Source organism: Ambystoma mexicanum, chromosome 1q (genome assembly GCF_040938575.1).
Source record: "Ambystoma mexicanum isolate Mex_15411 chromosome 1q, UKY_AmexF1_1, whole genome shotgun sequence".
NCBI classification, from domain to species: domain Eukaryota; kingdom Metazoa; phylum Chordata; class Amphibia; order Caudata; family Ambystomatidae; genus Ambystoma; species Ambystoma mexicanum.
Window position 1 is genome coordinate 175,448,150 of NC_090922.1, and position 13,282 is coordinate 175,461,431.

Genomic DNA, 13,282 nt, shown 5'->3' on the forward strand with positions numbered 1-13,282 from the left:
TCACTTCTTGACTTGGTTTGGGGCGGGGCTGGGTTCTAGGTGAGAACGGTCTCTGCAATGTGTTTTAGGTTGACCTGGGCTCTTGACTGGCCTGGGGTGATGCAAGTTTCGCATTCTAGTAAATTCTCCTCAGGCTGAGTTCGGGGATGAGGGCTGGTTTGAGCAGTGAGTTCCAAGGCTTTGCTATGCAATGGTGTTTATTCTGGATTGGGCATGTTTGGCCATATGTTATGATATGTAATGCTATGTTAGAAGGCTTTATAGCATGTGCCACTGCCATTGTCATGGTCTTCAGGTGCCCCATGGGATCTGACAGATAGGGGATGGGGTTGGAAGTTGGGGGACAGAGGGGAAATGTTAGATAGCTTTGCTCTTGTGTTGATGCCTGCAGAGCAGGAGTAGTCTTAGCTATGCCAGTGGGTGGGACTGTAGGTGTTCTGAGTTAAGGCCAAGATATTGATGCATTTGTGTCCAGAAAGGAGACCTCATGTGTCAATGGTGCTAGGATGCCATGGCTAGTATGTCAAATGGTTGAAGAGGTGCCGTGTTTTGCAGTTTGCCATCTGACAGGAGGGATATTAAGAAGCTGTGTGTGCGTTGCAAGGTTGGTTTGTGAATATGGATGTGTTTTATGGAAACAGATTCCTGTGCATTGCGGTTTGTCGACTGTGGAATAAACTGTCCAACTGTACCGGAGAGAGTGCCAGGTTACGGACTTTCAGGATTGTACGTTGCCTAATGAATGAACGAGGTTGGATCAGCTGTTTTATGTATTCTGTCTCTGTTGTTGTTATTTATTGTCTTTGAACTGTATGCATTTTGTATATCGCATTTCTGTTAATGAGTTTGCACCCAATACATCATTGTACTTATTTACTTGCTATAGTGCGTTTGAGCACAGACATTTAGCAGTTAGGGGGCGGGATAGTAAAGGTTGCAGTGACAGATTAGAGAGTGGATATAGTTTCCTTTGCTGATATTTTATAGGTGCCCAGGTGCCAGGTGAGACGTAGTGCTGTATATGTATGCCACTTGGGAGAGCCCTCCATTTGAAGTGGGCCAGAGATAGAGTTGCCCACGTCGAGGCTGAAATCTAATATTCTATGGAGCAACTGAGGGCAAAGGTCAGAATGTGATGTGGTGTGATGGTACAAGGCCAAAATGGAATTGCCTGGATGCCTGAGCAAGGCTTAAAGGATGAGAAGATGCGGGGGGGGGGGGGCTTGGGAGTGTGCTGCTGATTTTCTCAGACATGTCGAGGAAGCAAAAGGTTGGTTTGTGGCTAAGATGGTGAAGAGGAGCAGGAAAGGCTCTCTCTGTATGATTGGTCCAAGCTACATAGGTGAATACATGCTGTGGTTCTACCTTCTTACTGTTAAATGTATCCATGTCATAACACCCGTTACGCAACAGTTGTGAAATGGATCGAGTGTTTCACTGTGTCCCCCTCCTAGCTCCCCGTCCCTTCCCTGCCTCTAAGGGGGGGGGCACATCAGGAACCCTGCCCTTCCCTTCCTTCCCCATTTCTCCTCTCTCCCTGCAGGCCAATTCCTGGAGACAGCCCTGGGGCCCCCACGAGCCACCTCTCCCAACCCCCCTGCCACCACACCACCCCACGTACCTCACTTCCTCCACCCCCGGCCTGACCCATCCTATCCCTTTTCATTCCCCATGTATTCCAGACAGAACTTTTGCATTAGATTACGTGGGAAACATCCTCTTCGAAATACACGGCACAGGCCAATGTTGTAGGCTCGTGTTCGAGATGCTGGTTGGCACACAGAGGCTCTGGGGCATCCAGACGCTGGGTGGCATCTAAGCTGAAGGGCCTGGTCTGAAGTGTTTTCCTGAATTCATGGTGTGCAATGCGTAGCTTTCCATTGTGAGAGTGATCCAGAGTGTTGTCACCATGGTAATGAAAGCAGGGGCGTTGCTAGGGGGGGGGGCTAAGGGGGCTATAGCCCCTGATCTTTTGGTTGTAGCCCCGGATAGAATCTCAGGAGCTACAGCCAAAAGACTAGCTAACCCCAGTCCCAACAGTTCTGACATCAGCGTAGCCCCGGGTCTTTTCCAGACCTAGCAACTCCCCTGAATGAAAGTCTCTGTGTGTGCCTCTGGTGTAGTGTCTGGTCCTTAATAGCACATCGCCAGTTGATCGTCACGTCCTCCTTTGTCGGTATTGCATGGCCTTGGAGGAAATCAGCTGCATAGCCCGTGAAGGCTCTGTGGCAATGCAGATAGTTTGGAAGTGGATTCTCTTTTTGACCGGGAATCAGTGGCGCGCGCTGGCGTTATGCGTTCCCGCCTGTCGAGTGAGTCTGAGTCGAATACCAACTCCTTTGCTTTGGATGAGGTGAGGCTTCTTTGCGAGGTTATAGTCAGCAGCGTAGCCAGTATTGCCTATCAAGTGGGACCTGAAGATAATGTATTTGGGCCCACTGCAATCAGTACTGGACAATTAGTACTGCTTTTTTTGTGAGCATTTGCTCTGTTTTATTGGTGATATTTTTGTATTTCCTTCAATGAAATTTGTATAAGTGATATATTTTAATGTTTCCTAATGAATTGAAATACAGCTACTAGCCCCAATGAATTTTGGATGTTATATGAATCCGAGGCTTGTCACTATTGATGCACTTTAGCACCTATTTTCATAGGGTGATGTCATTTATGGATTATACATTGCTGTTTTAGGCAGGATTTAAATTTAGAGGTTTTATAGAATGTTCATACTTTTGAATACATTTTATGTTTAATTGTGTTTGCGATATTAATAAAATATGTTTATATAAACTTCACTGACCGAGCTTGTCCCCTCCTTCCATACATTCGAGTCTATTGAATTCGTTTAAAAAGCACTTTATTCTCGTGTGACCACTTTCTCTGGTTCTTGATCATAAGTGTTCCCCAGGTCCACGATGAAGAGGACACCCATTCTTTTCCCACAACATTTGCTAGTTCCCCCTTGGTTCTGCTGTCTTGTCGCGGTTTGACCATTCTGAAGCGTATTTGCCAAGGTCGAATGGGCTGAAATAGGTTGAGTACAGCAGTTTCCGATGATATGAGGGATCTGGGTTTGGGCACAGCTCACGGCTGGTTGTTTGTGAGATCAGTGCACCTGAGGATATACAGAAGAGAAATGAAAGAGAGTGGGCCTCATTACAGGTCGGGCAGTCCGGAATTAACAGTGGCGGTAACCCCGCCGCCACCGTTAATTCCAGACCGCCGGACTCCTGAAGGCGGGAGGTGATGTTCCCGCCAGGTCTGACCTGGCGGGTTGAACACCACCCGCCTGCAGGCGGACCTGGAAACACCGGCACCATCATGAGATGGTGCCGGTGTTTCCATTGCCCCATTCCCATTGAGTCCTATGAGTCCTGCGGGACTCAATGGGAATGGGGATTAACACCATTCCGCCTCCGTGACTCCCGGAACACCGGGGCTGTAATGCCCTGGTAATTCCGGGAGACACAGAGGCGGAATGGTAATACGAGTCCGGCGGTAACCAAGCGGTTTTACCTCTGCGGTTACGGCCGGACTTATAATGAGGCCAATGAAACTGAAAGGTAGTGGGACAGAGTTTGTCCTGACAGTGATGCCACTTTTCTTCAAAGGAAAGTGTAAAGATTAACCCAGAGAAATTGTCATGTGGCTTAAACAAAATGCAAAATCTGTATGCTTTAGAGGTGGAAATAAGGACAGTTTAAATTCTAAGTCACTGGCAAGTTGAAGGGTTCGATTAAGGCCCATGTTTTATCCTACGCCTGCTGTCTGGATGAATATTCTGGTAAGGGGTTTGCTCTGTGTGCACTGATTTATGACGTCAGGATGAAAGGCGCCCCTGGGAGGCCCACGTCGGCCCAGGTTAGCAGCCTGCATGCGGGTGGAGGCACCGCGCTAGTTATCGATTCCAAAGGGGTTTTGTCTGCTGCCTAGTGAAAGGGTGGTCACAGTCTGGTTGAAAGGATATAGGAATGCCCAAGGAGCTGGCACCACCGTGTGCGCGTGCCTCGGTCTCCTTTTGAGAGCGAGAGGAGTTGCCTAGTCAGCAGTAAGGAGCCTCATGGCTCCACCTCACTTCTGCCACCGCTGTCTCTCTCATGGTAATCCCTCTGCTGCGGTTCAGAGGAGTGGGGGTTGCAGGGCTGCCCAGTGCTTATGTGTTGGTGCTTGGAGCAGGGTAGCTACACTGGGTTTGTTCCTGGCTCTGTGGAAGAGCCAGATGGTGGTGCTCGCCCCGCCCCTAAAATATGGAGTTTAGGAGGTAAAGGGGCCACAGAAAGGTTCCTGTATCAGAAGAATTATGTATGGGAAAACATGGTAATCTGTAAAAATACGTTTTCGTGTAACTTGCTTTAAGTGCGCTTCATTGCTTACGTGTTTGCTGGGTGGCTTTCTGTGTTGTCTCTGCAGAACTTGTATTGCACACTGTTTCCAATGTAATATTTATTAAAATGTGTCACATTACATTATTTCGAATGTGTGGCTGTAAAATGATTTTTTTACTATCATGTTGTGATGAACGTTTGTTTTTTTTAGAATTTATATATATATAATTTCAAATAAAATTGAAAAAAGTCTATATTTTTGATGAAAACAATGTAGTGAGGTCATTTGCAAAAAGAACGTTTTACTTTGGCGGTAGTAAGAATCAGACAGTACCAGCGCGCCCTCTTGTGGTTCATTGTTGATAATGCAGCCTTGTCTGAAAGCATGGAAAGCGGGAGAAGGGCTCACTTTTCCTATCACCAATACCGGGCAGACGCTCTTCAGCAAATCGGCCTCGTTCTGATTTTTGAAGAGCACTGTTCACAAGAATAGCCTGATCCATAGCTGTCTATAACACTCTAGGACACCCAGGTATGTAATGCGCGCTTGGTGCAGTATTGCCAAAGCGTGTAATTTAAGTGGTTCCGCAAAAACGGGGCTTTGTGGATCATTAAAAAATAAAAGGAACAGATGACACACCCTGTCAAAGTGCACTTCGCCTGCTGCTGGTCTAATAATATGCACCGGTAAAGGCAGTGTCCTCTGGCGTCCATGCACATTTCCCCCCACGAGTCAGGGGACTGGCTGGCTTTGATCAACTGGGATTCCCTAGCCCCCAAAAAAGCCCACCACTGTCTTGCGGGGAAGATACAATGTTTTGGCAACTCCGAGGTGGGCAGCGCGACACGTGCTTCTTTGGAAGGGTTAGGACGCCAGACGATGGCCAGTCCTGAGGAGTGTGGCGAGCACAGCACGGTCGGTGATGCATTCTAAAAGCAGACGGGGTATACCATTCGGGGATCACACTGGCGTGGTTTCCTGCTCTCCCATGAGCCCCCATTGTATTGTAGATGCGGTCTGACGTTCATTCATCCCCCGTGTTTTTTTCGCGGAACTTTCCCCACAAAACCTTTTGCCGGAAAAACATCTGAAAAATATGGGGATTTGTGGGGGGGGCATATAAGGGCTAGGGCGGGGTGGTGTATGCGGATACATAATAGTGGAAGGGGATTGGGGGACTCTCCCCAAATAACATAAACAAATTCGATGATGTTTTTTGGCAAAAAAATGTCGGCAAAATGCACCGTGAAAAAAAACGGCGGAAGAATGATCATAGAACTGAGATACCAGAATCGTACCTACCGTTATATTTAGGGTCGGTCCCTCCCAGTGTCACAGCAGTTCATCTCTTTTTTCAAATTTAATGGACCCGACTTGCTGAGTGGTCTTGTGACTCTGACAAAGACAGTTTAATATATATTCTTAAAAGATAATTGGGCAACAGCCTATACCTTTCACTTTCCATCACATTCCCTAGGTCAAAGGTTGCGCCGTAAAGTCTGCCACCCTTCCCCCCCTGTGAAATGCTGGCCATAGTCAGCGGTTAAACCAGTGATTCCTAAATTATACTCTAGGTGGCAGCATTTCTTTACAACTCTGGTGGCAACTTTACACGTACAATCGTGGGAAATGAGTTCGCTATAGACCGCACTAGGATTACATGAGTTCACTATGAAAGCAGTTTGGGTTTTTCAGTGCCTTTCTTCTTTGGACCCCCTCTATGCACTGCGAGAGCGCGCAGTGATATTTGAACCACTTTGATGATCCATTACAACTGTAATGTATTGTTCATGCATGTGGCTTTTCACGATTTATTGGGCACCGTAAACATGTCATTGTTGCATATGTTGGCATAATTAACAAGCATGAGGGGCGCAGGGTGATGCACAATTATGTCATACATGTATATGTATATCAAATGTGCCCTTTCTAAAAGTAGCACTTGTTAACCTTATGCCCTGACATGCACTGCTAAGAAGTAACATGTGCTTTACCTGCAAACGGACACAGACAACTGTTGTGCCCCATTGGCCCTGCGCTCCCTGTGCCGCAATACGGCATTACTATTCACATGTCAGATGAAGGGCACCCTGCGGCCCCTTAGGAGCCCCTGAAAATCAGGACGCTAAGCCAAGATTGTGATTTCTCTGGACAGGGCGCACGTCAAGGCTACGAGTTGGCAGTGTCTCCATATCATTTTAGGAGAGGGGACATTAGGTAGTGCCCCATCTAAGTGTGACCCCTGTGGAACCGAGCACCTCAGCAGAGTAGCATGCTGGACTGCAATTGCTTAAAATCCTGCTTTAAGCAGAGTTTGTTAACTGCACAAATAAATCCCACACTGTGCACAACCGGGTGCCTGCCTCTGTGCTAATGCGTGTGCCCACTATGCATAGTAATGGGAGGTGGTGGGATGTTGGGAGACTGGCCCGCCGACACTCTTTTTCACTTGCAACATAGACACGGTACCTGACAGTAGAGGAGCAGTCTCTTGTCAGACAGCGTGTTCACGTTGCAGCGACCCATATGGTGAACACACTGAGTGTGATGCTGCCCCTTTAAGGGCTGCACGCAGGTGGCAGTGTGACGTTGCACTCCACCGCATGCATTATAAATAAAGGGGGCGTTCCCCTGGCCAGAATAGAACGATGGATGCTGGCACTGGTAGAGTATGGAGTGTCGCTAGTATACAGGCCAGGAAGCAATAGCGCGGCAGACTATCTGTCAAGACACCAGCGAGAAGGGACTGGCGGGGCACCGTCCATGTGTGCTAAGGAGGCAGACAGACACGTGCAGCTCGTGGTGGAGGCCGCAACATCCAACTCTGTGCCGGTGAAAGAACTCGAACAGGGGTCGGGGGAGGCTGACTGCTTTCGGATACTCAAGGCAGCCATTCAACAGGACTCATTGCGGATGGTCGTCTCCCTGGCAGCCAGAACACAGGAGGCCAAGTCCACACTGGAACAACTGTGGAGAGTGAGGGGGAGCTGACCTTCTCTGAGAACGGCCTGCTGCTAAGAGGGGACCACATTGTCATCCCCCAGAGTCGGACACAGCAGATGATTGTACTGGCACATCAAGGACATCAAGGCGCGGCAAAGACGAAAGTACGCCTACGCCAGAAGATCTGGTTCCCTGACCTTGAACGAAGGGTGGAAGAGTTTGTGGCGTCCTGTGTGTGGTGCCAAGCAGCATCCTCTGCCCAGAGAGAGCTGGAAATTGAGACCATGCCGAGAGGGACCAAACCGTGGGTGGTGGTCCACACAGACTTTGGGTCCACATCAAGGGGCACCCATTTCCTGGTGGTGGTTGACGAGTGGTCCCATTACCCAGAGGTGGAGTTAATCGAGTCAGTGGGGTTCAACAAGGTGGTGGTAGCAATTGAGAAGATCTTTGCCACCCACGGTCTGCCCACAGTGCTCTGCTCTGACAATGGCCTGCCCTTCCAGGGTGAGAGTTTCGGAGGGCTGATGGAGGAGTACGGCGTACACCACCACAAAGTAACTCTGCTGTGGCCACAGGCCAATGGGGAGGCTGAGAGGATGATGCAAACTCTCAATAAGGTCTTTCGCATCACCCAAGGGGAAGGCAAGTGCCTTGAAAGGGAACTGTACAAATTCCTGAGAGGATACCGCAACACTCCCCATAGCTCCACTGGTGTGGCCCCGGCAGAGGCAGTGTTCCAACGGTGTCCACAAGACCTGCTGCCAGAACTCGGTGAGCGGGAGTTCGCCATGATTGACAACGAAGAAGTGGAGCGTGAGCGCTGTGAAAGAACTGCAAATGCAAACATTCAGAGAGGACTGAGACCACAGAGGCTGGTGCCTGGGGACGAGGTGCTGGTGAAGAACCGACACCCTCAAGGGAAGCTGTCTTTGACCTACGAGCCAGAACCCTTGGACGTGGTCGCGGTAAAAAGGTTGATGGTGACCGCCTCCGACGGCCACACCTCAGTGATACGTAATGCTAGCTTCTTCAAACGGCTAGGAGAACCAAGAACTGGAATGCAGCTTGTGCATTGCCGTGTTGTTCGCTAGTGCTGGCAGGCCAGCACAAAACTCAGCAGCTGTTTGCTGTCTGTTAAAGGGTCCAGGCAGGCTAAGGTTTATGCAGACAATGCATAATTATTGGAAAACAAGGGTTTAAGGGAAATTACTGCACCAGTTAAAAATATTAGTCAAATGAGTGAAGTATGGAGAGCATGACAGTAAAATGTGTCTATATATAAATGTTCATAATGTAGCAAAATGATAACAAACAGGAGCTACAATGTATTCTTGCATAGGCTAGCAGTATGTTAAGTAGTATGTTCTAAATGGAAACCCGGCCATGAAGGAAGGAAGACTGCAGCATCCATTGTAAGGGAAGAAGGACAGTTTTGGATGAGCCATGCCAGTATCCAGTGACCAAGTTAACAGTATATAAGGCTCTTGCAGGGGACCAGTCTGGAGGAGCTTGGAACGGTTAGGGACAAAATGCCATTCAGGGAGCAGAGTTCTTTGCCACCCCCATCCTCATTTCTGTAAAGATTAAATTTGTTATCCTGGCAAGATAAGATTCTTGGCCTTAATTCCCTAGAGGGGGAACTTTAATCTGGTGTGAGTGTGATTAGGGGTACCCGTATAATTAAGGGGTACACCTGTGAGTTGGGCTATCTTTCACTTGCATCTATTGTACGTTATTCCATGAGTTACCCTACAGCCTCCAAAACCGATGGCAAACACTCTGGCCTTCTACCCACATTTTCACAGAAAGTGTACTATGTAATGCACCATTTTAACCCATTATTCAAAACCCTTTCTCATGGAAGGGGGAAGAATCCCTCTGATCCGCCTGCCCCCTTGCCCTGTGCTTTGTTAAGGATCTTAGGGAGAGGAGCGTCCTCATCATGGCTTGAAGGGGGGACCCCAAGTTGTGTGCTACACCACTGATTGGGCTCTACTCACCTTGAACGCATTCAAGTGTGACGTGAATGATAAATAGGGGACGAAAACTCGACCAGGACCCTACTCTGGTGCAACACTGTTTAAGATGTCACTTGGGGACGGTGTCAAATGACATCACTTCCTGTGTCATCGGAGGTCAAGGGCCGTGTGAGGTCACTTCCACTACTCCTGGCATTTTGCTGAAATGACATCCGTGATGGCAACAACCTCTTTTACAAAAGAGTAAATTATTACTCACAGAAAAAAGATCATGTCAACTGAGCTTTGTACTGCTTTTAATAAATTCCAATATTTGGATTTTACAGAGAGTACCCCATCACTACTTACTTTGTGAGCTCTTCATGAAATCTAGAAGTAATGTAGAATGTCTCCAAAAAATTCTCAAATGTACTTTTCTTCAGTTCCATACTTTCCTTCTCTCGGGGCACCACACAATCAGCTCATTGCATTATAATATACCATGACCCAGATCTGTGTGGAGTAATAATTCAGATTTATACCAGTGACCTCCTCGCTTATATATGATTGGAAGCCAAGCTAGGATTGTAACATCGCTTGATTCATGTGTTGGGCTCTAGCCACATGAAGAATGATCTACATGTTCAACCAGAAGGTAACACGGCACAGTGTTTTATATCGACAATCTACATGAGAGGCAGTTCCAATAAAAGACCCTTCCTGTGCAGTTTAGCATCACTGCATCTCCAAGCCTCAGCACCATAAGTGCCAGACTTTCTGGACTAGGGATTGTTTACCCTTAAAAGAACCTCCACACCAGGCCCTACAAATCACCTCTGGAACAATGATGGTGACTATTATTCAGCTACATTCTTTATTTGAAGATTAAGAATTAAGCTTCGGGGGAGTGTCTTGTGCTCGAGGTCAGTCCTTTCAAAGCAACAATTGTTTCAAACAAACGTAGTACATGTCCAAATCATGTGAGATGTTTATTTTCCAAACGAAGCAACAGCCGACACGTGTTTCGACCCCTGGTCGTTCTCAAGGCCTGAAGTTAGATCCAATGTCTTTAGCAACTATTGTTTATAAATATCTCATGGGTCCAATGGGACATCAAACAGGTTTGCTGAAGGAACCGAAAAGGACTGCTTCACAAATTAGGATCAGGGATTTATCCCCACAAATAGAAGGCCACATAAAGATACGCATGCCAGAAATGGCCCATTGAAATTCATTTTACCTGTAAATTCGCTATTCCTTAACAAGAATTGCCAACCATAATTTTTTCGGAAAACCTGTTTGATGTCCCATTGGACCCATGAGATATTTATAAACAATTGTTGCTTTGAAAGGACTGACCTCGAGCGCAAGACACTCCCCCGAAGCTTAATTCTTAATCTTCAATATTATTTACAAACTCTGTGGGAAGTTTGAGGGTTTTTTTTCTTGTTTTGCTGCCAGGTAACAACAAATTGTAAAGGAAGGTTCTCCAACCAATCGAGAGTGGTCACTAGCGCGCCAACAAGGACTGATCCCACATTGTCAATCATTTTCTTCTTTCATTCTTTATTTGGCAAACCTTATCCACAAGTAATCACAAATCTCAACTCAATCGCGAGTAATTGGACCCAGGTGAAACATAGGATTAGGCTCATGATGTACACTAGTTACTATGAGCTTATATTCAACCACATCAAATTGAAAATTCACCCCAGCACAGAAGCACAAGAAAATATCTTTTAATTTTTTTGTACACTGTTACGGGTTATGGCTGTTAGCCAAGACCCATCAGCGAAGAGCAGCGTTCGCAAAGAGGTAAGAAAATGTGCATTTTTCTTCGCCAATTAATAAGCCCCACAATTAATCTGCAAATTAAGAAACAAGGCTTTACAATCCAACCAGGGACATCATTTGGGGGTTGCCAGAGGTCGCAGTTTAGATCACTGAGGTCTCCCTTGCTAGCCCTGTGTTCTCATTTGCTACCCCTAGAAGAAAAGAAAATATTTGCACCTTTTATTTTTTTTAATGCAAGCTCTTGGCTGTGGCCTCTGTCATGTGCTCTGTATTTTTTGAGTTGCTGACTTTCTAGTTCAGGCCTCTTAAAAAAATAGGGGGTTCCCCAAGTATATCACTTTGAGCAGTGACGCTAAATACGAAAGAATAGGAATAACAAATAATTTGTCTTTCTGGAATTCTATCCAATAATTGCTTGACTCATAAAGGTTTATTTCCAGTCAACTTCAGGGGGTGAGTCACTGATTTAGCCTGTTCTTAAACCCCGCAACTCAGCCTTTCACCCTTCTGAGGTCGATAAATGAGTTCAGACACATGTTGGGTGATATTGTATGTATATTTGTTCTATATAAAGCGCTTAAGCGTAAGTGCTATATAATAACATATCATTATCATTTGGCCATGGGCGTCTGCTTGCATTCACAGTAATTTGGTAATATTGGCCTATGTACACTGATATTAACGATCCACATGGTGATCCATTCTTATATGAAATGTATATACCATTATAGTGATATTGCAACCACATATTTCGCAGTATACTTAAGAACAATATGTGATGTCACTTCCTGTTTTGTCAAGGGGTGAAAGGTTGTGCTCCATCACTTCCTGTGATGTCACTTTGAGGTGGGTGGTCAAATGACATCACTTCATGTGATGTGATCAGAAATCAAAGATGGTGTTTTGTCACTTCCATTACCCCAGGCATTTTGCTGAAATGACGTCCCTGAATGAAACCCTGTATGGACACACTGACTATCGTCATTGTGCTGTTAAAACAGGTCTGAACTGAGCGTTAGTATTGCTCACACAATGTAATTTGATCATTCTGCTTAGAACAAATTCATCCTATTCCACTTTCTGAAGGGATTTCCTAAATCTAAATGTGCAGATTTTGTGGAATGACTCCAGGATGTCTGCCACTTTCTGTTGTTTGAAAAAGGACTCATTTGCTTTTTGCATGTGTCTAAGCATTGGAGGAGAATGTGCTTTTCATGTTTAGTTGTCCTATAACAGGGAGAACATAAGATTATTTTTTTTAAACTAAAAGGATGCTAATTTTAAGAACAATTGTATAGGTCTCTTTCATCTTTTAGGTCTGATGGGTGCTATTTTTGGTTCTAGTTGCCTGTTTCTAGAAGAGCTATTGGATACTCATGCTTTCTAGGAGGAAGTACCATGCACTGCTGCTCCAACAGTGAACGGCACTTGCATAAATCCTGGCTATCTACTGTACATTGTCTCATTCTACATTCACCGTTTAGTCCATTTTCAAGGCTTTTGATAAATTATGATAATGATATGTTTATTTATATAGCACCTACACCTAAGCGCTGTACATAGAACATATTTACAGACATAATAAGATGCATCATCACAAGAAAATGAAGGGCATCCCATTACTAAGTCGGCTATTTTTTTATTGCATTTGTTTAATCAAAAACCTTTACAATGCTTAGATAGAAAAGAAAATCCTACAAAAACATAAGCATAAAATGAACAACCATAAACAAACAAAAAGGAAAACCAAAAAGAAGTCAGCTTTTTGGAATTTACTGCATGATTAAGATGCCACACTGCAACAGATCACACTTATGCATGGTGGCTTTTGCCTTGTTTAAGATTAGTGGCCAATCCAGATATTCCTTCCTTAAGGTAGGTCTGCAATTGACCCTGAAGACACTCTGAACAGCCCATATGGAGATTTCATATGGCAAGCCTTGTCAAGTTCATATCTCCTCTACTCGGATCTACTCTATCTTTTACATCAAAGAGCTCCTAATCACACACAGCCTAGATGCTCTGGCCATATCAGAAACTTGGCTCCACGATGCTGCTGGTCCACCCCTATACTTATCCATCCCTCCGGGCTACACGATATACCGAAAGGTCCGAATCACCAGTAGAGGCGGTGGAGTTGCTCTCCTAGCCAAAGACTCCCTTCCAATCAGGCAGTTCAACACCTCATTAGAAGGTAATGGACACATCCTCTGCCTCAAATGGTCCGCCCCCCCCAGCCCTATCTCAAATTTTAA